Genomic DNA, 23727 nt, shown 5'->3' on the forward strand with positions numbered 1-23727 from the left:
CATTTTTTCTCAGTAAAAAGGGTAATTAGGAGATTGAATTGCTATTGGTAAGTACGTATACCTGAAGGTATGAAAAAGAGAGGAGCTGGCCTGCTCTGTGCACTGTGCCTTCCTGTTCTTGATAGTAAAGAACACACTTTGAAGCTACATAAGGTTGTTCAGCTCTGTATTCCCTACAATAAGAAAGCTGAGACAGGAAGGTCTGGAGTTCTAGGTCATCCTGTGCTACATTAGCCAGTTTGACACCAGCCTGGATTGTAGACTTAGACCCAGTTTCAGAAAAACAAAAAGTAGGGATGAAGTGGAAGAAAAAGAGGAGGGGGAAGAAGAAGAAGAGGAGGAGGAGAAAGGGAAGAAGGGGGAATAATTGAAGGAAGAGAAGGATGATGTTGTTAACAAGGAGAAAAAGGAGGAAGAAGAGCAGCAGGAAAAAGGGGCATCTTTCAGCCCACCCAAGTGCACCTCGTTGAAGATCCACATGGATTTCTACAGTCAGTTCCCAGTATCCTACAGTGCAGAACCACAGTGGACATTCCATCAAACATGTACACATTCTCCTTATTGAGCTAATGGATCTTAAATTAAATATCAATATTAAATTCTGTGATGCACACTCTTGGGTGTAATAGCATGGGTAATTTGGAGGAATGAGTAAAAACTCAGCCATGGATGGTTTGTTTTAAGAACACATTCACAGATTTGTACATGTATAATTACATATGGATTTCCTCTTCATGGAATTCATATCACTACTTGGAAAATGATAGGGTGTGATGACCTGAGGCTGGTGGCTACTGCTTCTCTGCTCTACTCAGCATTCTGCTGTTTCCATCTTCCAGGAGGGTAAGAGTATCATCTCTACACTAGGATCACAGATGGCCCATTTAAGATGCCTTTGGCTTGGGATGGTTTTGGTTTGGTTCAGACATACAGTAGCTTTGAGAGCAACTTATGGCCTTTCTTCATCCCTCCCTCCGTCCCTCCCTCCGTCCATCCCTCCCTCCGTCCCTCCCTCCCTCCCTTCCTCCCTCCCTTTCTCCCTGCCTGCCTCTTTTCCTCCCTCCTTCTCTCCCTTCCTTCTCTCTCCATTCCCCTGAGCTGAAGTTCAGTTCCCACCAGTGCTCAGTGTGATAGTTCATCCTCACTGCCAACACGACTAGGTTTGGAATCACCTAGGAGACCTATCTCTGAGCATGTCTGTGAAGGAGTTTAACTGAGATGGGGTTAACTGAGATGGGAAGACACATTTTGAATGCGGGTGGCACTAGCCCATGGTCTGGGGTCACAGACTGGAAAAAAAAGTGGAAGAGCCAGCCAAGCATCAACAATCATCTTTCTCTACTTTGTGATGGGGGGATGCAGCGCAATCATAGCAACAGAAACGAAGCTAGGACACACCTTGTTCTTATTTGCCCCCTCACCATACTTCCCTCTCCTACTCCCTCCCATCTCTTTCACCCCCTCCCCCAAATCGTTTTCCCTACTTTCTCAAAGAGCTCTTTCTATTCCCGCATTGTTCATTTTCTGCTTTCAGAAATCAGTATGGAAGCTCCTCGAGAAGCTACTACATGTTTCAGCAGGTCCACTCTTGGGTACATGGCCAAAGGGTTCGAAATCAACATGCCACACAGGTATCTGCATATCCACGTTCATCATGGCAACATTCGCAATAGCCAGGATTGGGAGCGGCTTCAACGTGCATCAACAGGTGACTAACTTTCAAACATGTAGACATGATGGCATTTTATTCCACCACAAAGAGGAATGAAACAATGGCCTCTTCAGAAATTGGGGGAGCTCGAGGTTCTTGTGTTTAGTGCTTGTGTTTGGTGAGATAGGTTGGCCATCTTTTAGCCTCCGGTACCCTGAGAACTGCAGCCTACCTAATTTCCAGAGGCTCTGCTTTTTTTTCCTGGCCCTAGTACCACATCAGCTCCTGTTAGCTCCACTCTGTGAGCCGCTTTGTGAAGTATTCCCACAGGTCTTCTTCTGCTCACTCACAGTCATCTCATCAGGGTCACAGATATGTCCTCAGCTCATTAGGCACTGACCCCTTCCCAGAGCAATCACCATAAACCACCGTGAGCTCTTCCCAGTTCAATGGATGTGTAAGCTATTTAAGACAAGATGAAATGAACAGGAAAAGATTTTCTGGTTTAGTTTAATTGCTTCTCAGGTGCCCTCTCATTTACCAAGCTCTGCTACAAGGGAAAGCCGCGGCTACCCCAGTGAAACAAATACGAAAGGGACCAATCCTTTGGGGAATAAGGCTCAGTTCCACGGGTCCCAGGAAACTGGTGCTTCCAGAGTGAGAAGAAGATCGTCTCTATCTAGGGCCGTGGTTCTCAACTTTCCTAATGCTGTGACCTTTAATACAGTTCCTTATATTGTGGTGACCCCCCCACCATAAAATTATTTTTGTTGCTACTCTTAACTGTAATTTTGCTACTGTTATGAATCACGATGCAAATATTTTTGAAGACAGAGGTTTGCCAAAGGGGTTGTGCCCCACAGGTTGGGAACTGCTCATGTAGGAGATATTCTATTGCAAGTCTTTTCTTCCTTCCTATACATGTACATAGTATTTTGAGACAAGGTTTTCCCGTGTCACTCAAAAAATGATCAATGACTTTCTGTTCATTGCCTGGCATCCTGAATTTTAGGATTTTATGTGTATATCACCAACTCCAGCCATATATATTATTTGATAATGCATTATTTTATGTACAATGTGTACGTTGTACTGTCCACATATCTGTTGCTCTTTAAACAACAAATAATGATGGATAAACACAAATCAATTGTCCCCATAGGCAATTGGAGCAATTCTCCAGTAGTACATATGTTAAAACCATAACACACAGTTTAGAAGTTGCAACGGTTGAGCTGGGAGTGGTGACATACACCTGCAGTCCCAGCCATTTGGAAGATGATGCAGGAGGATTTCAAGTTTAAAACTGGACTGCATAATGGGACTCTGTGCAGTTAAACAGTGCAGTTATACAGTAGGATGGGTGGTACAAGATGGGCAGAGGATGGAGGACTCCTGAGGTCACAGCATGGTACATGTCACATGTGCCTTCCCAGTACTGAGATCGAAAGTGTGCACGTTACAGTTTTTTATTCCCACGTGGATGCTGGAGATCTAACTCTCCTTCATGGACAGGGGAGGTAGAGATAGAAGAATCTCCAGGAGCTCTTAGGTCCACTAACCTAATGCATGCGATGGTGAATGACAAGAGACCCTCTGTCTCCAAAAAAGTGGAAGGCAAGAACCTATACCTACACCAGTGTTGTCCTCTGACCTCTGCATGCATATACCCAAATTCACAATTCACACACATGACATGTACACACACACCTATACACACATGCATATACACATCCCTCTAAAACACACACACACACACACACACACACACACACACACGAAGAGGATGTGTGTGCGATGTCTCAAGTCTACACTATATAATTGTTCAAACTGTATCCTGTTCAAAAGCCATGGACTAGTGATCAAATTCTAAGTCTGTGCTATGCAAGGTGCTGCAACCAGGACCATGAAATACAGTATAGTAATTTATATACTCATAGCAAGCACCTTCAATCTGCAAAGACCCTGGGTGTTCTATATATCTATGGCCCTGCTTTCTTTTCTCCCCCTTTCTTTTGGTCTCTGTTCTTTCAGTGAACATGGGTCATAAAATCCACCATGCTGAGCCACTTGCTCCGCTGCACTGGGCTGTTTAGCCCTACTGGAGTGAGCTACAGCTGCTTCTAAGCAAATGAGAAGAGGAAGATTTCTTGTTACCTCTGGGGGCCTTAACAAGCATTGGTTCTGTGTCTGAATGGAATCCCATTTAAATTGCCCTGAAATTGCATTGCTTGCCTCCATTAAATGGAATCCTATGGACTATAAATCTGACTCAGAAGGGCTCAGTGTAAATTTGACTAAGATGTTACCAAGAGTATACAAAAATGTAAAACATTTGTCTATGGAAAATCAATTATGGACCAGCCCGTCTCACAGAGGACTAAAGAGTTCTCATTTTCAAACTGGATGTGTGCATAGTCAAAATCATATACACATGTGCCATTGGGAGGTGCAGTGGTTGTAGTGTCACATTGTAAGGATTAGATGAATGTTAAAGCATGGCATGTTGTCTAGTGATAGACAAGGTTTCACTAAGGAGGAAATACCCATCCTGAATGTGGAAATTTCCACCCTATGGTTTGGGGCTCCCATTTAAATGAAAAGGAGAAGGTGCACTATCTGCTTCTTGACTGTGGATGCAATGTGAGCAGCTGTCTCACATTCCTGCCACCATGCCTTCCCAACACTGATGGACTGTATTCCTCCAAACTGTGAGTCACAACAAAATCTCCTTTCCCTAACAATGACAAGAATTCCCACACATTTTCCTCAATGGGTCCTTGTGGTCAATTGACCCATGACATCTGTAGGCTACTCACAAAGCTAGTAGAAGGAAGAAAGGTGCTTTATACCCTTCATGATTCAGATTCCATACCATCCAGGGTCATGGAAGAAGTCACAAAATTGACTGAAAAAAAAATCTCAGCTCCTGGTGTTGAAGAAAATCTGCTCTATAAGAACTTGAGATGCTAAAGCAAGAAGCACATCTTTCAGGCAATGATTTCTGAAAGCTGAGGCAAGATGTGATTGGCCAGTGTTGAGAGAAACCTAACCATGAAACCAACAGATGAGAACTATCTCTCAGGTCTTACCCTTCCATGAAAACTGCATGGCTGGTTCTATAATATTGCTGGCAAGGCCTGGGGGACATGGGAGAAGAAGATTGAGAGTGGATTGTAGGCCTCACAAAGGCAGTGCTTCTAAAATTTCCCAATGTGATGACCTTTAAAGAACATAATATATGTGTATGAAGTCATAGGCTGCTGTGCACAGTTGTTGAGGTTGTGTCCTGCTCATGGAAGGCTCTCCAGGGGCCAATGATAGCGGATGTTCTGCTTGGGAACTGTTAGGGTTAATGCTCATTGTCAGCTAGACAGGACTTAGAATCATCATGAAAACACATCCCTGGGTATGTCTATTCAGTTGTTTCCCAAAATATTTGACTAAGGAAGGAAGATTTATCTTGAATGGACAGCACTATCTCATGGTCTAGAATGCCAGACTGAATAAAAAGGAGACAGTGAGGTGAATGCCCATATTCATTCCTCTGTTCTTCCTGGTTGTGGATAAAAACCATCTCACACTTCCACTCCCATGCCTTCCCTGCCACAGTGAACCATACCCCTGAACTGCAAAACAAACTAAAATAATGAGGGGGCAGGAGATGATAAGGCAACATTAATATGGAGAATTTCAGAGACAAATCTGACCGCCCAGTGGCATGGGCAAGATGTAGCTTTAGAATAATGGTCTTTCGTTGTTTGTTCTCTCTATATAAGGTGCTGGCTGGGAATGAAATGAAAAATAAATCTGTCGCTCTCATCTGCTGTCGTCTCAGATTGCCAGCTCTCTACTTAAAGCACAATTTAAAGATTCAAGTCCTGTCCCTGATTATTAACTTGCACCATGAGCACTAGTATCCTAGTCCCAGGAAGTTATTTAGATCGTGGTTTCAGGGGTTTCAGTCCATCATGGTGGGAAAAACATGGTGGACCAGAATAGCTCATAGTGTGGTTGACTGGAGGAAGAGCAGAGTGGTGATAGGAAAGGACATGGAAAGACATCACCGCTGATGACAGATTTGCAGTGGCTTCTAAATAAGACTCATGTTCCATAGTACCACCATCTGGGAGGGAGATAAAGAAAGGAGGAAATCCTGAATGAATTGAAGGGGCGTGTGTGTGGTAAGTGTATATGATCACAATACATTATATCCATGTACAAAAATTCTGAGAGAATGAATAAGAACATTCTACTAAAAAGAGGGGTCTGGGATATAGACTGCTTGCCTAATATACAGGAAGCTTTGGGTCCTTTAAAAGGTGTGACTTTTTTATTTCTGGAATTTTCTATTTAATACCTTCAGATCAAGGTTAGCCACTGGCTCCTGGAAATGCAGCAAGTAAAACCGTGGATAAGGGGACAACTACATTTGAATGGAATAGTATTTCCTGTTTTGATGTCCCTTGGGTGAGAAAGTGTTCTTCACTTCATAATAAGAGCATTCTCATTTCACAATAAGAGCACCCAGAAAGTGAGGGAAGTAGAATCAACGCTGTTTACTAAATTTAGGGCGTTGCAAAGTTGGGGTGCCAGCCTAGAATGGCAGCACACTGATTTGAGTGCAGAGAAAAGTTTACAAGCCCTGAATGGAAGACTCCCCCTCCTTTTCTTTGAGTAATCAAGATGATGTGACAAGACATTACCCATGTCTTATCTCCCCTCTGCCGCTTATATTTGGCTTTTTCTCCACAAAAACATGGTGTGGGCTCTCTCTACATTTCACATCTTGCTTATTATAAAGGTTGGCATATGCACGGCCTTTCAGGCAAGCTTAGTTGTAAGCAATTTTTTCCTTTAAACCCCCAGTTGCAGGGGGTTATAGTTTAGCAGTTTGGATGTGAGAAATGGGAGAATAGCTATACTAGCAGGTATTAGCAGGGATTTAGTTTTTTCTGTTAATCTGTAGCTTCAACTCAAGCACGCTTGAGGTACCTATGAAAATGAACAAATAAATACTGTTTCTAGCACTTGGAAATAGCATCTTTCTGTCATGGTGAGATTGGAGACTTGAGGTTAGTTCTTCTGTCCTCAAGGATGGCCATGAGCCCAGGTTGGCCCAATCAACAGTTCCCAATCTCTACTAGTGATTGGTTCTATGATAAGCATGATTTCTAAACTGATCCAATGAGACTCAACCCAGACATTGTTAGAAATTTTAAGAAAAAAGAAGTTCTGAGCCTGACAAAACAGCTCAGCAGATGAGAACACATGCTGGTCTGCAGAGGACCTGAGTTCCATTCCCAAGACCCACATCTTGTCTGTAACTCCAGATCCAAGCCTGATGCCTTCCTCCAGCCTCTGTGGGCAACTGCACTTGCAAACACACATGCATACACACAATTAAAAACAAAAATAAATCTCAAAGAATTATTCCGTGAAACTTGGCATCTGACAGTCACATAAACTTCAGAGCAGTGTGGCAGAAAATTATACAGCATTTGAAGAAAAGTGACATTTGGCAGGAAATAAAAAAATACAACTATGATTTGAGTTGTATTATCCATTTTCATATTTACATTGTTTTAAAGCCCACTGGTAGAAGAAAAGTTTCATTAGTTCACAGCCATTGTGGTCTGGAAGCTTCCTTACCGACACAGCCAGACAAATAACCTAGGTGTCTTTTAATCCAATCAAGTTGTCAATCAAAATCAAGCAACCCATAGGGTGAGTATTCAGAGAGAAATAGGTAGTGGGCTGGTTGCTCAGAAGTCTTCAGGATTTTAGGGGTTTTAACTTGGAGAAGTAAGGAGAGCCTTCAGGATTTTTCTGAATGTGGGTAAGGGTCAGCAGTCATGGGGGAGAGGGAGGAGTAGTTCAATCAGTGAGACATCACAGCCTCCAAAATGCCTCGGCATGATAGTACCTTTCCCACATTTGAGAAGGTATAAGAGGCACACAGAAAGAGACAGGCATCTTGTACAACAGCTACCTAAGGACAGAATGCTATAGTAAATTAGGGTGACATTTGGAAATTCTGGAGCCCTTTATACTGCCTGAGTGGCATATCTTGTAGACAGGAGTACTGTCTTTTTACAGCTTAAGACTATGTGAATGTTATGCTTCTGGCCCTTTCTTAAGAGGTCCCACAGTGAGAGACCATCATTTGATAAATCTCAGGTGCCCTCAGAATCCAAGTGATCATGATTTAAACAAGAAATTCAGGAGATGCTGAGGCCAGAGAAGGAGGTAGGTTAATGGTCTGCCTCCAGGCCACTACCTCATCCCCGCCTCCAGGGAGTGATCTTCTTCACTTACTCTTGCAGGTGTCATGACTATGGGTTCTGATTTCCCACTGGGTCCAATCAAATCCATAGACCTGGAGGAAATGTAAAGAAAGGAAAAGATAAAAACCCTTCTTAAATCCAGACTGGGATGGCCCAATGGTTCCAAGGGTCCCAGGTTTGGTAAGTCACAGAAATTTCTCAATGGTTTTTCTCAAATTCCAAGCTACTGTAGGCTGGGAAGATGGCTCAGTCATAGAGTATTTGCTGCCTTAGTTAGAGTTTCTATCGCTGTGATAAACACCATGACCGGAAACAGCATGAAGAGCAAAGGGTTTATTTTGCTCACACTTTCATAGTCATCATCGAAAGAACTCAAGGCAGGAACCTGGAGGCAAGAACCGAAGCAGAGGCCATGGAGGAGGGCTTTTATTGGCTTGTGTAGTCTGCTTTCTTACAGTACCTAGGACCACCCGCCCAGGGGTGGCACCTCCCACAGTGAGCTGGGCCCTCCCACATCAATCACCAACCAAGAAAATGCACCATGGCCGTGTCTACAGAACCATCCTGCAAAAGCATTTTTCTCTATTAAGATTCTTCCTTCTCATATGACCCTAACTTGTGTCAAGTCGACATAACTATCCAGCAAACTTGCTTAGCACGCACAAGGTCAGCACTATAGAAACTAAAGCATCAACAATAACTGCTGATTGCCTTTTATTGTCAACTTGACACAGCCTAGAGTCACCTGCAAAGAGGGAACCCCAATGAAGGCATTAGCCTTAGCCTGTAGCTGTGTCTGGGGGGCATTATCTTGTTTGAATATTGATGGGCAAGGTCCTCACCCACTGTGGGTGGCACCATTCCCTGGGCATGTTGTCCTGGGCTGTATCAGAATGCTGGCAGAGCCAGAGCTAGGGAGTGAGCCAACAAGCAGTTCTTACATGGCGTTTCCTCCAGGTTCCTCCCTTGAGTCCCTATCCCGATTCTCTTAATGGTGGACTATGACTGGAGGTATAAGCCCACATAAACCCTTTCCCCTCCAAGGTCCTTTTGGTCCAGAATTATTGCAGCAACAGATTTGAACCAGAACAACAACCCAATAAAATTCCTAGCTAATTTGAGATCAGCAAATGATGTGGACAACACCCAGGCAAAAATGGATGTTCCCAAAACAGAAAAAGCCAAGGTCAGATATGTCAAATTCTCTCAGGGTGTCCAACCTTTTGATTTAAAATAGAGCATCTCTTTTATACTCTGGCAATTTCATATAAGTAAATATATGATCTTCATCATCTTGATCATATTGATCCCAAGGCCCTCCTCCCACTCACCTCAGGGGTGTCCAACCTATTGACACTGTGACATGACACTGGCATTTATAAGTGTTCTGTCAAATTCATAACTATTTTGGGACTCATGCTGCCAATGGTCGACAGTTTGGACATGCCTGGAAGGGTTATAGACACCCCCTCATTTGACTTCCCTCCTCTGAGGCTGCTGTCTCTCCCCTCTTTGGAGGACGAGCCTCCAGCATGCCCTGGAGATCAAAGGGAACCAGGAGCAAAATTATAGAAATAAATACTCCAATACTGTCTTCTCTTTACAAAGAAAGAATTGGAACAAAAGAGGGATGAAACACTGAGGGTGCGCCCCCTGTCGGGCGGCCCCAGTTCTACCTTCCTAGTACCACCCGGCAGCCACAATTCTGGCTGCATAGTCAAATTGAGGAAGCTGAAAAGCTTGATCTGAAAGGTGACAAATACAGTTGCCCCTTTCATCTGGTTCAGGACTCCACACTCCTGCCATCTTCCGAGTCCTCACAGCGTCCCCTCCTAAAATGCTCCCCCCTCCACCTGAGAACACTGAAAAGATCAAGGTCTTTAACTCGACAGAGAGGGAGAAGTCCTCATCGAGGCGGCTCAGAGCGCTTGAGTGACACCTTGTTTTTTAACATTAGAAGAGAAGGTTCTTAATGGCATGAAAATGTCTTTAATCACAGGAGCCGCGCTGCACTCTGCGCAGGTTCAAGGTGAGAGGGATGCTCTTGTTCGGGCGCCTGCATTTTCATCTCACTTAGATTAATTCATATTTTAATTGCTTCTCTCCCTGATTGAAGTACCAGAGAGGAGCGCTCTCCCTCCTTTGATCTCGAGTTCTCCTGAGCACCGCCAAGGTCAGGCACCAGGCATGTGAGCGCGACTCGGAGATTTCCATGAAGGGCACACAGAGTGTGGCGTCCCTGTGTGAGCACAGTTGCTCTTCAGTTCCAGAGAACTCCATTTACTAAGCCCGACCAGACAAGCTCCATCATTTTTCTTCCAACACACGTGTGTATGTCTAATTTTTTGGCTAACACATGATAAACTGTACAAGTTTATGTGATACAGTGTGATATTTCACTATAAGAATCTAACACATAATGCTGGATCACCATAATGGGCACTATCATTTATTAAGCCAATGAGAACACTGGAAACAGGTATGATAATATACTAATCAGGGTCCTCTAGGGTAGTGGTTCTCAGCCTTCCCAATGCTGTGACCCTTTAATACAGTTCCTCACGTTGTGATGACCCTAGCCATAAATTATTCCATTGCTACTTCATAACTGTAATTTTGTTACTGTTATGGATCAGGTAAATACCTGATATACATCCACCAAAGAGGTCATGACTCACAGTCTGAGAACCACTGCTCTAGGGGAACAGCACCATATATACATACATATGTATGTATGTATGTATGTATGTATGGGGGATTTATTATGTTGACTTACATGATATGCTCTGGGTAGTCCAACAATACCTGCTCACACCAGAGAAGCAGAAAATCCTGGAGTTGTTCGGTCCAAGAGGCTAGATGTCTCAGCAGTCTTGATCAGGCACTAATGGTCTGGGAGATTCTTGGAGACTTGACACTAGATGCTGAAAGAAACTGGTTCTAGCACCCATGAAATCAGAGGCAGGGACAGGCTAGATATTCATATTTGAAGAAAATACCTTTATATAATTATGTACAATGATACACATTTTTTGTTGTTTTATATAAGGACACTATTTCCATTGAAGGTCATAATCACAGGTACTGAGGATGAGGACCTGAATATGTGTTCAAATCCAGAAAGTTGCCTCAGTTTTGAAATTTTAAGCTCTGTCTTTCTTATGGGCTGAGAAGTTCCCTTATCTTGTTTTATGCTAATCCTTTGGGCTCACATAAGGTATTATGGTGTTGCTGGGGAGACTGAAATTCTTTTTTTCCAGTTCTTAGTCTTGTTAATGAAAGAATTTGAAAACAGACCCAGAAGGAAGCTCACTTACAATTCTATTAGAGTTTGAGATTAAAAACAGCCTTACAAGCAAGTGAAAATCCTGGCAGCCACCAGGAGGAGAGATGGAGACAATGTCATGTCATTTGAGTTAGGCATGGAGGTCAGAGACACACAGAGAGAGCTGAGTGTCTGGGAAAGCATGCTCATTGGCTAGTATTAATACAGAACCTCAATCAAAGTTCAAAGAGCAATTGATCTCAGGCTCTCGAGTGCCAGGGCAGAAGGCTGCACCAGAAACACTTGATGAGAATAAAGAGTGGTTGTGAAGGAGGGAAATGAAGTCATAAGGATTGAGAGTGGGCTAATGAGCTGAGGAAAGAGTCTCCAAGGTCTCTGGCTATACATCGTGTGGACAGTTATAGCCCCCTCTTCCACCATTGGTATTTCAGAGGTTCCTTCCTGACCCTACCCCACCCCCTCAACCCCTCACCAATCCCACATCCTCTTCCTTCTAGGAAGCCAGGGCAAGGAAGGGCTTCCAGACTTCCTCTGCAAACTGACTCCTTTCGTATGTTCATCTGGATGCTTCAGTTCAGTCAAGAGAAAAAGAGATGGCCTCCTCAGTGACATCCAAAGAAACGTTAAAGCATTCCCATCTTCTTAAAATGAATTCTACCATTTTTTTTAAGTCTATGTTCTTGTACATCCCTGGTAAAGGGGGAGAACTGATTCCTGAAAGTTGTACCCTGAACATGCTTTTCTCTCAAAGAAATAAGTGTTAAGTTAAAGTATTTTAAAGACTGAGTTACAGAGACCATAAAGGAAACCTGGGGTCTAGGACCCCTTCCTCCAGGAAAAGATTGTTTACTCTGTCTCACAAATAAATTTTCTTATATACTACCCCTATCTCACAACTTTCTATAAATTACTATAAATTACTGGCTCCGTGGGGAGGAAATTAGTCTTCTCTCCTCAACCTCAGTTTAGCCAAACTGTAAATAAATCCATTTTTCTTCACTCATTCCTAACATCTTCAAAATGCAGGGGAAATTGGGTGGTTGGTTTATGGACCAAAGTACCCAATAACAATAATTGCTTATTATGTGTGAGGCATTTTTCATTATATTAACTTCTAAGTTTCTCATGCCAACCCTGGACGTTTCAAAGATTTGAGACTCGGGGCTGGAGAGATTGCTCAGAGGTTAAGAGCACTGGCTGTTCTTGCAGAGGTCCTAAGTTCAATTCCCAACAACCACATGGTGGCTCAAAGATTTGAGACTCATGCTGACACATGCCTAGTATGGCATAGACTGGCAAAAGCAGGCATGGACTTAAAGATCTCTAATGGGAAGCCAAGTCTGTCTGACACAGCAGGGGAATCCAGCTCCCTGCCCTCATGATTGCCTAGTCTTCCCAGGAAGGAGAACAGGATGGCGGGAGAGATGGGAGAGACATCAAGATCAGTCTATGCTGCAGCAGAGACTTGCAACTGGTCAGTATACAGAGAAAAAGCAATGGTGGAGAAGAGAGCCTTAAAGGGGACTCTATACAACACCTCTCCCCACAAGGCTCAGGGAACATCTTCAAAAGAGAGCAGGCAATCATAAAAGCCAGCGGTTGGGGAGGAGCAAGGCAAAACATCTTCTAGACATGGCAAGGCCTTGCACTCATGAACTCACAGCAGCCATAGTTGCATGCACAAGACCAGGCCAGTCAACATTTCAGCTTGGAGGCTGGAGAGAATCATAGGCCCTACTCTTAATTGAGTTCTTGACAGCTGATGGCTGATAGAGGAGAGAGTCAGTTCTTTCCAGGAATGTGGCTCTTGATAGGTCATCCATGCTTCAGTGAATGGCCCCATACCCACGTGCACATGGGAAGCACTAATCAGATTCAGTGATTTTAGTTTGTTTTAAAGAAGGGAACATGAAATTGGGAGAGGGCGTAGTGAAAGAGGTGTGAGGAGCTGGGGCAAGTGGAGAGTAGACACATCAAAATATATTCTATACATGTATAAAATTCTCAATGAATGAATTCATTTAAAAATTTTAGAATTAAAAAAATGAATATATGAAGCAGAAAGACTAACACCACTGTAAGTGTGCTGCATGTAACACAATAGATAAACAGAACATGTGCACCAAATGTGTGCTATGTAAATATTACATAAAAAAGTCACAAGGCTCCCAGCATGGGCTCCCCTGAACCAATGACCAGTATCTAGCTCTGGCTTATTTCCAGAGCTCCTCTATTATAATAATAATAATAAACTGTCTCTTCTGCTCCTAGCAGATGTGTCTGTCCAAATATTTGTTCAGGAAGCAAGAACCTGGCAAGCCCATCGGTGCCCCCCGGATGGGGACCCAGACCCAGTTCTCTTGATTTTATGTGGTGTTCTTCCACTAGGACCGCAGCATGTAAAAGCAACCTTGTTCTGGCCACTTTTATTGCTGCTTTGATAAAATGCTGTGGTCAAGATGTTTCTTTGTGCACTGGATGGCAGTAAATACAGAAACTCACAACTGGTCAAAGTGCTGAGACTAAGTAGAGTGCTCAGCCACAAATGCCACAAATGGGTCATCTTTATCACATGTCTCCCCTACTCGCCAACACACACAAGGCTCAGGAACTATCTTGCAAAAGGAGGCAGAAAGATTATAAGAGTCAGAGGTGGGGGTTATGCCAAGACAGGACAGTTGCACCATGAACCCAAAGTAGCTATGGTTGCCTGTATAAGAACTGCATAAGATCAAGCCAGTCAACATTTCAGCATAGAAACAGTCTATTTCAGTTTATACTTTTAGGTCACAGTACATGTGGGAGCCCACAGGGGTTTCCTAATGAGATCTGAGCTTGCTTTACCTAGCAGGGCTGCATAAGGGGATGACTTGACCATGTGCATGCAAAGCTATCCTGTGTTTCTGTCTGTCTCACCTCCACTATCCTTCTGTCTACATATTCCTTATTCCTCTCTCCTGCTCATAGGAACCCTGTAAAAGGTGGGAGCTGGCCTGCCATAAGTACATTAGTGAGGGAAGTTGAGGCAGGAACCCAAGCAGGAATCTGGAGGCAGAAACCATGGAGGAACGCTGTTTGCTGGTTCACTGCCTCACTGGCATATGTTTTAACTACCTTCCTTAAACATCCCAGGACCGCCTGCCTAGGGAATGGTGCTGCCCACAGTGAGCTGGACCCTTTTGCTTTAATTAATAGTCAAGACAACCCCTCACAGACCAACTACATTTAAAGTCACTCAACCAAGACTCCTTTTATCAGGTCATTCTAGTCAATGTCAAATTGATGGTTAATTCTGAGACAGTCCAAATACTGTTGTAACAAATTGCCACAAACTAGGGGGTTTAGGACAACATTCACTTAACAGTTTTGGTCCTGGTGTTTCTACAATGAGCAAGACTATAGATGCAATCTAGCAGGGCCAAACAGCCTCTACTGGTACACAGAAGAATTTGCTCCTTGGTTATCCTAGCTCATGGGAATTACCCTCATTCCTAGACTTGCGGTCTGCCTGATCACATCACCTGCTCTTTTCTTTGTGTACATCACAATATAGCTCTTGAGACACTATCTCAATAGGTGGGGAGTAATAGAGCAGGACACCAACATCCTCTTCTGGCCTCACAGGCACATGTACCAGACCCCCCCTCCACACACAATTTTGTTTATTCTTTGAGAATTCCATTTATGTATACAATGAAACATGATCATATCTACCCCATATTTCCCCCCACCCCCAACTCTCCCATCTCCAGACAACATGTTCCCTCCTAGGTTTACATCTTCTGCATTTTAAAAAATAACTCTCTGTTCTAGTTTCACTTCTTTCTCTGTGATAAACATCCTGACCAATGACAGTTTATGAGATAAGGGCATATATCTGTTTCACAATTCCAGGTTATGGTCCGATATTGTGGGAAAGCCAAGAGGGGAACTCATGCAGCTACTCATATGACACCCACAATCAAGAGCAAAGAGAAAATAAATTCATGGACACTTGGTTGCTTCTGAGCTGGCTTTCTCCTTTCTTTGTACTCATCAGGATACCCTGCCTAGGGAATGGTGCTGCCTACTAAGGGGCTAGGTCTTCCTATATCAACTAACCATCAAGACAATTTCCCACAGACTTGCCCTCAGGTCAACCTGATCCAAATAATTCCTCCATTGAAATGTTCTTCCTGGGTAATTCTAGGTTAGGACAAGTTGACATTTAAAACTAATCATCTTGGCCAGGTGGTGGTGGCACATGCCTTTAATCTCAGCACTCGGGAGGCAGAGCCAGGTGGATCTCTATGAGTTCGAGGCCAGCCTGGTCTACAGAGCGAAATCCAGGATAGGCACCAAAACTACACAGAGAAACCATGTCTCAAAAAACAAAAACAAACAAACAAAACAACAAAAAAGAGAAAACTAATCATCTTATTCACTAAGTCCAAATAATTAACACTTCCCATATGTGTATGTGTGTAGGGCCCTCCACTGGAGCATGGGTAACATACCAATTGACCCACTCTCCAGGAAGAATGATTTTCCCTCCCACAGGAGCTACCCACTATCAACAACTCCTCTGTAAGGGGATGGTGCCTTCTGAACCCCTCCTCTATGTCTGTTGGAATTCTAGCTATTTCTCTTTTAAAATAAATGTGACTATGTGGTTTGTTCCACCTGATTATCCCAGCAGCATCTTCCCATACCAAGACTCTTGGCTTAGTCATATTTATACCTTCATTCCATGTAAAGAAACAGCTACGGATTACGCTTATCTTAGAGTCATTTATTAGCTTACCATTTCAGCTCCTGCTCTGGTTACAATTCACAGGCACTGGGGTCCTTCTCCTTCTCATACCTTGACTCTTCTCATGTAGGGAAGAGGGCAAGAGTCACTTCTATGGGGCCCGGTGACAAGACTGCCACACCAGGCCACTCCAAGGAGGCATCAGGGAGCTCTTTCTGTCTGGGTTTTATAAAATGGTTGTAATAATGCTTGTTTGAAAGGGGGTTGGGGATCCTCCACTGAAGACAAAAGTGCAGGCTGTTTTGGATGGTAGATAGCTGCTGTGAGCCCCCAAGATCCCATAAAATAGAGGTCTTGCAGAGCTGAAATGAGAAAATTATTGTCCTACTGGGGAAAAGAATTCTTTAGAGTGCGGAGGAGGGAAGTTATCTGTCCATTGACCAATGATAAGACTGAATATGTTGTCACTCACTGTCAGGGAAGAACCTGGTACCTGTTTGCTACAACCTAACAAATGACAGTAATCATTGTAGATTGGTCACTAGTGCCTGGGTTAAAAAATCCACAGACATTCGTCAAAGTTTTGTACATTGGTACTTGGGACCAGAAGCCTTCTCAAAACTCTTTGTTTTAAACTGTGTGTGTGTGTGTGTGTGTGTGTGTGTGTGTGTGTGTGTGTGTGTGTAGGTGGGGGGGACTGAGATGTGTGTGTGTGTGTGTGTGTGTGCATGTGTATTTGTGAGTATGTTCACATGGGGGCCAGAGGTCTATATCAGGTTTCTTCCTCAACCATTTACTAACCTCTATTTTTTTTTTAAAGATTCATTCTTACTTATGTGTGCAGGTGTCTGCCATAGAGGCCAAAAAGGGCATCAGAGCCCCTGGAGTTACAAGTAGTTGTGAGTTGCCTGATTTAGTGCTGGCAAACCCTAACCAACTGCAAGAGCAGCAAGTACTCTTAACCAAATTCCACCTTTTACTTTTTGATGCAGGTTCCTTACTGAGTCTGAAACTCATCAATTAAGCTAGAATACTTGGCTAGTGAACTCTAAGAAAGCATTTGTCTCCACTTTTCCAATGTGGAGATTATAGACACCTCCACACCCAGATTTTTATGGGGGTGCTGCAGATTGAACTAGGGTCCTTCTGCTGGGAAGCATTTGAGTTATCCAAATCATGCCTGATCCTCAATGAAAAGCAAAGCCAGACACTGGGGAGATGGCTAAGTGGACAATGTGTCTGCTACACTAGCATAAGGACCTGAGTTTGGATCCCCAACACTCACAAAAACAGTTGGATATGGTGGCAATGTGCTGTAACCCTAACATTGAAGAAATGGAGGCAGGTGGATTTCTGGAGTTCATTGGCCAGTCAGTCTAGCCAACTGGTGATCCCTGAATTCAGTGAGAGAACTTGTCTTTAAAAAATGAGACAAAAGCAATAGATATGAAATCAGCCTTGAGCCCCCCACAGGCTCATATACACATGAATAAACACACACACACACACACACACACACACACACACACACACACACACAGCTAACAACAAAGCCAACTGTAAACCAGACCTAAAGCAGAAGGTTTTGAAACACAAGAGAACACAAACCAAGGTCACCCTTGAACTCCTTCTAGAATATTCCAGACCACCCAGTTCATTGTTAACTTTCACAATTTTACATCTAAGACACCGTGACAATGACAATGAACGATAAGAAAATTCTGTAAGAAATTAACCGATTTTAAAATTGTTATTTGTACGACTTGCCTTCCAAGTAACTATGCTTTTGTTTGAAAAGCCAGGAGTTCTTTTACAAACCGAGGTCTTTTGTTCCTTTCTGCCCATGACTCCTCCTTTTAGAGTATAAATTCATTTAACTTCTTTTAATGCCTAAACAGATGGCAGATTTCTAGCGACATTTTTTTCTTTAATTCTGCCCCAGAGAGAAAAGATCCAGAAGGCCAAAAGTCTCTGGATTACTGGAGGTTCTTCCCTTACTTTGGTCTACACAGTTGTCTTCCAGCCAAACCTCTTCCCCTTCACCATTTTCCAGAGCCAACCTTATTCTCCCTTTCCCCTCTCCATCTCTCTGTTCCATGAAAATTTTGTAATTCTCCCACTTCCCAATCAAGAATAACCTTCATTATCATCTGTGTGGTTTGAAAGAGAAATATCCTCCACCAGCTCATGCATTTGAACACTGGGTCCCCAATAGGTGGCGCTGTTTGGGAAGATTACAGAACATTTAGGAGGTAGAGCCTTGCTGGGGGAGGCATGTCACTGGTGGCAGGATTTGAAGGTTTACAGTTTGAGCCCACTTCCTGGTCAGCCTCTCTGTGTCCTATATGTGGATGTCTCTTTGCTTTCAGACTGCCAGGTTGGCCAAATGCTCTTGCTTCCATACCTTTCTTGCCATGACAGACTTAATTCCCCCTGGAATGTTAGCCTAAGTAAACTCTTTCTTCTCTAAGTTGTTTTGGGGCACGGTATAGGAAAGTAAGTAATACATAGTCTCTCCCAAGATCGCTGCACACGGTCCTTCTAATGAACTGCTGCCAAATAATCCTCCTCAAGCACCAATCTCATTCTGTTATCCAGAAAAGCGTTGCTGGTAAAAGGACTTCCATGCCAGGCGGCGGTGGCGCACGCCTTTAATCCCAGCACTCGGGAGGCAGAGCCAGGCGGATCTCTGTGAGTTCGAGGCCAGCCTGGTCTCCAAAGCGAGTTCCAGGAAAAGGCGCAAAGCTACACAGAGAAACCCTGTCTCGAAAAACCAAAAAAAAAAAAAAAAAGGACTTCCAAACTCACTACATAGCAGGCAATGCCTTCCTGACCCTAGCTGGCCTCAAACTGTAAAAGAACAGCTTCTCTTTTATGAAGGCCAATATGAGAAATTAATAGTGAGGCTCACGGTCAATATCTCTAGCCTCTCCCCTTTTATTCTTGTGTCTTTCCACTGATCCTGTTTCTGTTCTAGTTTCATTGCTGTTTCTGTGATGCATTGTCCCGACAAAAAGCCATTTATGGGAGGAAAGTGTTTATTCCAGCTTAAAATTCCAAGTTATAGTCCACTGCTGTGGGGAAGTCTAGGCAATAACCTAGAACAGCTAGTCACATCACATCCACAGTCAAAAGCGGAGAGAAATGAATACACGCATGATCTCTTGATCATGCTCAACTGGATTTTTCTACTTTTACACAGTTCAGAACTCCTGCCTAGAGAATGATGCTACCCATAGCAGGCTGGACCTTTCCACATCAATTATTGTAATTAAGACAATCCTCCACAGATATGCCCACAGTACAACCCAGTGTAAACAATCCCTCATTGAGACTCTTTGCCCAGGTGATAATAGGTTTTATCAAGTTGGCAATTAAAACTAATCATCACAATTTCTGATTCTTAATTTTTTTCCCTCTAGCCATTTCTCTTCTACTGGGTGCTACTGTTGTGTAAATTTTTCCTAGAGAGACAAATACGTGCTCTTCTACCTGTGGAACATCAACAACAAAGCAAGGGAACTATTATATTCAGTTCTGTCATGGGTGTAGATGTAACCAACCGTCTTATTAAATAAGAAACACAGAAACAATGTAAAAGAGAAAGCCGAGAGGTCAGAGCTCAGAGCTAAAATCTCACCCTCCCGCCTGCAGTGTCCCAGCTTCCCCAATGAGGGCTCTATTTCCTGTCTGTTAGTCTATTTAAAGAGACAGAACAAGCCACAGCTATCTCACCTCACCAGTTCCTCAGCTGGTCCTGTTTCCTCAGACTGGAAGCTTCTGTGTCCTCATCCCAATATCTCTCAGCTGAACTGTGTTGCTCCAAAGCCTGAAAGCTTAACCAGCCAAATGCTTCTAGTTTCTGGTCCTCACGCCTTATATATCTTTTTGCTTTCTACCACCACTCCCTGGGATTAAAGGCTGGCTTTCTGGGATTAAAGGCGTGTGCCACCACCGCCACACTCTTGCTATGGCTCTAATAGCTCTGACCCCCGGGCAACTTTATTTATTAACATACAATCAAAATCACATTTCAGTATAATTATATTACCACCACACATGGGGAAGCCAATGAGTTTAATTAGAATAACTTGGGTTACCCTAATGGATAAAGGGTTACTTAGAGGAAGGTGGATAACAAGCCAGAAGCTACACCACTGAAGAAAATGTCTGTCCCAACAACTATTAACTGCTTATAAATTCCTTGGGAGAGGGAGGACATCATTAGCTCCCCTAGCAACTGTTAACTGCCTATAAACTCTTAGAGATGGGCTGAATTTTGTGAGTCCCTAATTCTTGGGAGAGATGGGGCTTCATGAGCATCCCCTCCACTCTAATAGCTGTTAATTGTTTATGTAGCCTCAAGGATGGGCAGGCTCTCATAAACCCATCTCCTCTCCAAGAAGGACCTTAAGGGACCCAAACTTGTGCAGGCCTTATCTGGGCAATCACAGGAACTGAGAGAGTTCAAGAAGACAATGGCCATGCCAGGGGTATAGAAGACATAGTTCCAAAGCTGCTACTCAAACTATGATCCCTTGTTAGACTTACAGTTCTGTGATAGAACACTTGTCTAGCAGTCACAAAGTCCTGGATTTTGTCTCCAACATTACTAAGTTTGTAAACCAGGCAACCAGTCGATTAATCAATCAGCCAATACAAACAAAAGCCAGTGTTTAGCAGCATCTGGGAGCTGTTTAGTCAAGGTCATTGATGGTACTCCTCACACATGAAGTCGTAATGACTGGGCAAGATTGTGCACTCTATTTTGTCAGGTCATTCTTTTGTACACTCACGTTTGAAAAATTCTCTTGTAGACTGTAATTCAACATTCTTCTGAAATTATATCATTTGTCAAGCTTAAATTGTTGATTTATTATTTTGCAGTAGAGCAGGGTGAATAATCCAAGCATGTTTTTTTCCCCTTCATTTGTTTAATAATGTAGGCTATCTCACTGTCTGGCAAATATTGAGTTAGTGGAGAAGTGAAGCATAGGTCTGTTTCTAATATGAACCACCAGAAATTATCACTATCCTATACACTGACATATCCAAGGAGGCATTGATAGATAGTGACCTATTATCTTCTACTGTACTGAAATACTTAATGTTAATTGTCAACATCACAGTATCTAGAATTGTCTAGAAAATGAGCCTCAGGAGATACCTGTGGGGAATTGTTTTGACTGTATTACTTGGTGGGAAGACCTGCCCACTGCGGGTGACACCATCCTATAGGCTGGGATCCTGGAGTGTAGAAGTGGAGAAAGACAGCCTAAGCAGTATACATGCATTACTCTTTCTCTGTTCCTGATTATAAATGTGTCATGATGTGACCAGCGGTTTTAAGCTCTTCCTGATTGAACTTCTCTGCTGTGAGCTAAAATAAACCCTTTCTCCCTTAATTTCCAGTGTATTGTATCACAACAATGGAAAGAAAACCAGAATATCCATAGTACTGTTCACCATCAGTGGCACTGTAACATCTAACCACTGTTGACTGTGTGCCTGGAGACGTAAGCATAGAGACTTGCTTTATGATGAACCTGAGAAGACTCTACTGAACTTGCCTGAAATATCTTTCTCTTCCATACCTTCTAACTTCCATTTGTGTTTTTTAACTTCATACTCCCTGCTGTGGGTGCATTTTTAATTCCCACTTAGAGCAGTTTCCAGTTCAGTCTATTTTTGTTTCTATTCCCTATTCTTCTGAGTAACCCTTCAAAACTAATGTTGCAAATGTTTACTACTTTATCCATTAATGTCTTAGGACTTCATGGGTCCTTTTTCACGCCTTGTCTTCAGCCCAGCCATGAGACATGGAAAAGACAAAGATAGGCCTCGGTGTTGCCACCCAGATGCCAAGATTTCCTACAGAAGGCAACCATCACTGTGGCAACCATCACCATGGTAACTATCACTGTGGTAACTGTCACCATGTTGCTCGCAGTTCATTTCCTTTCATACCCCTATTTTGGCACCATTGGGTCTGCCAACCTGCCGACTTGTCCACTTTCCTGTCATACCTCTAGTTACCTGCTGCTCCATCCTGGCTGTGGCTAGATTCTGCATGCACTTCTTCTCATCATTGTCTTGCATGCATTCTTAAGAACTCTCTTTCTTCCTTCTTCCACCCCTTGTGCCTCAGGAAGGAACTCAACTTTCATACCCACCAGCCAAACACAGCTGTTGATGGCCATCCAACAGTGTCAACAGGCTCAGTCTAAATGGTCTTTGGCAAGGGGAGCCTCAGCAGTGTGTGGCATTCCATTTCATCTCCACACTCAGTTCTCTACCATCCTCCAAAACCATCTCCTCAGACTTATTGGACTTTATTTTCTCCTGAGAAAACAGAATAGAAGCCTATCATCACATTTTGCCAACTTCTCATCTACCAGCCTGGCTGTGCTACCTCTCCTCCTCACATAGTGAACAAAATAATCTTGCACACTCTCTCTACCATTATGCTTGTATCTCCTCCAGTGGCGTTCTCGCTCTTTTAAGAGCCAGCCCTACCATCATTTGCCAATACTGTCACAGAGCACCCATTAGAAAATACCCTCACTGGAACCTGGCCTCTCCTTCATTTGCTGCCCCATACACCCATGTATTTTCTCTCTTTCATGAGTAAATTCCCCTACAATGGTTGCTTTTTCAGACTACTTACATATGTCACAGATTTTCTCCAACCCACAACACTCAGGTTTTTGCTACCAAGCTGTGTGAAGACTCCTCTCCAGTAAGTAGGGTCCTACTCCTCTTTCTGCCATGTCCAAGTATCAGTTCTCTTGGCTCACTTGACTCCATGGTCCAGCATCACATATGACAGTCACTCTCGCCTTGTCCTGAGTAACTCTTCTCTAAAGCCTTGGTCTCTGTGCTCCCTTGGTTCCTCAGTGATGTGATGGACTGATCTTGATGGTCAACTTGATTGAACTGGTAAATATTTAGGACATTAGTCGGGGAAGCTTTTGGGTGGGCCTGTGACGGTGTCACCAGAAAGGATAAACTGAAAAGATGGACTTGCCATAAATATGAATGGCACCTCTCCTAGGCTGAGGGCTAGAGAGACTGAAAGGCAGGAAAGGAAGAAGTCTGCTGATGTACGTGTATTCTCTTTCTTTTCTTCCTTCCCTGCTCCCTTCCCCCTTTTCATGCCCCTCTTCCCTCCCATTCTTCCTCCACTTCCCTCCCCTCCCCTACTTCTCCCTCTTCATTTCTTCTCTCCACTTCTCCTCCCTCTCCTAATTCTTCTCCCCTCTCCCTTCCTCCCCCCTCCTCTTCCTTACCTCCCTCAGTCCCTCTCCCCTGCTTCTCTTTCCCTTTTCCTGGTTTCTGTGATGTGAGCATCTCTTCATCTTTGTGCTCTCCCTTCCATGATGGGCTGAGATCTCTGAAACCATGAACCAGAACTAATACCTCATCTCTTTTCAAAAAAGTTATCCTCCGAGGTATATGACCATATGACTAGCAAAGCTGACTAAGGCTCCAGGGTGGTGCGGTGGAAACCATTCCACTCTATAACGTCAGATGGCCTTTGCTCTTATCAAGCTTCAGCATCTTCCTGATGATTTTTGCCCCAGATCCTGGTGATTTTTATAGACCTTGTACCTCAACCCTCTCCTCGTTTTTTTGGCCTCTTTTCCAAGGTCACCACCTTAAGTAGTCCCGGTTCTGGTTGATCCATACTCCTCCCTATCTTTTCGTCATCCTGCTGAATGTCTTTAAATGGAAACTTACTGCCTGGTGCTGTGGAGCCATTCTAGAATGC

The 23727-nt window shown here is 43.5% G+C and overlaps 1 long non-coding RNA gene across 2 annotated transcripts; it reads right to left on the reverse strand.

Moving 5' to 3' along the window:
- Nucleotides 1-1819: 1819 nt before the first annotated feature.
- LOC143270527 (uncharacterized) lies at nucleotides 1820-23693 on the reverse strand. Of its 2 annotated transcripts, XR_013047722.1 has the most exons (5): nucleotides 23614-23693; nucleotides 22624-22892; nucleotides 10715-10862; nucleotides 7970-8030; nucleotides 1820-2113 (listed from the first exon to the last, which is right to left on the reverse strand). It is a non-coding gene; the product is annotated as an uncharacterized LOC143270527 (long non-coding RNA). The 2 variants fall into 2 exon arrangements; XR_013047721.1 differs by lacking the exon at nucleotides 1820-2113 and having other exon boundaries at nucleotides 7940-8030.
- Nucleotides 23694-23727: the final 34 nt, after the last annotated feature.

The sequence above is a fragment of the Peromyscus maniculatus genome, chromosome 23 (genome assembly GCF_049852395.1).
Source record: "Peromyscus maniculatus bairdii isolate BWxNUB_F1_BW_parent chromosome 23, HU_Pman_BW_mat_3.1, whole genome shotgun sequence".
In the NCBI taxonomy this organism is placed as follows: Eukaryota; Metazoa; Chordata; class Mammalia; order Rodentia; family Cricetidae; genus Peromyscus; species Peromyscus maniculatus.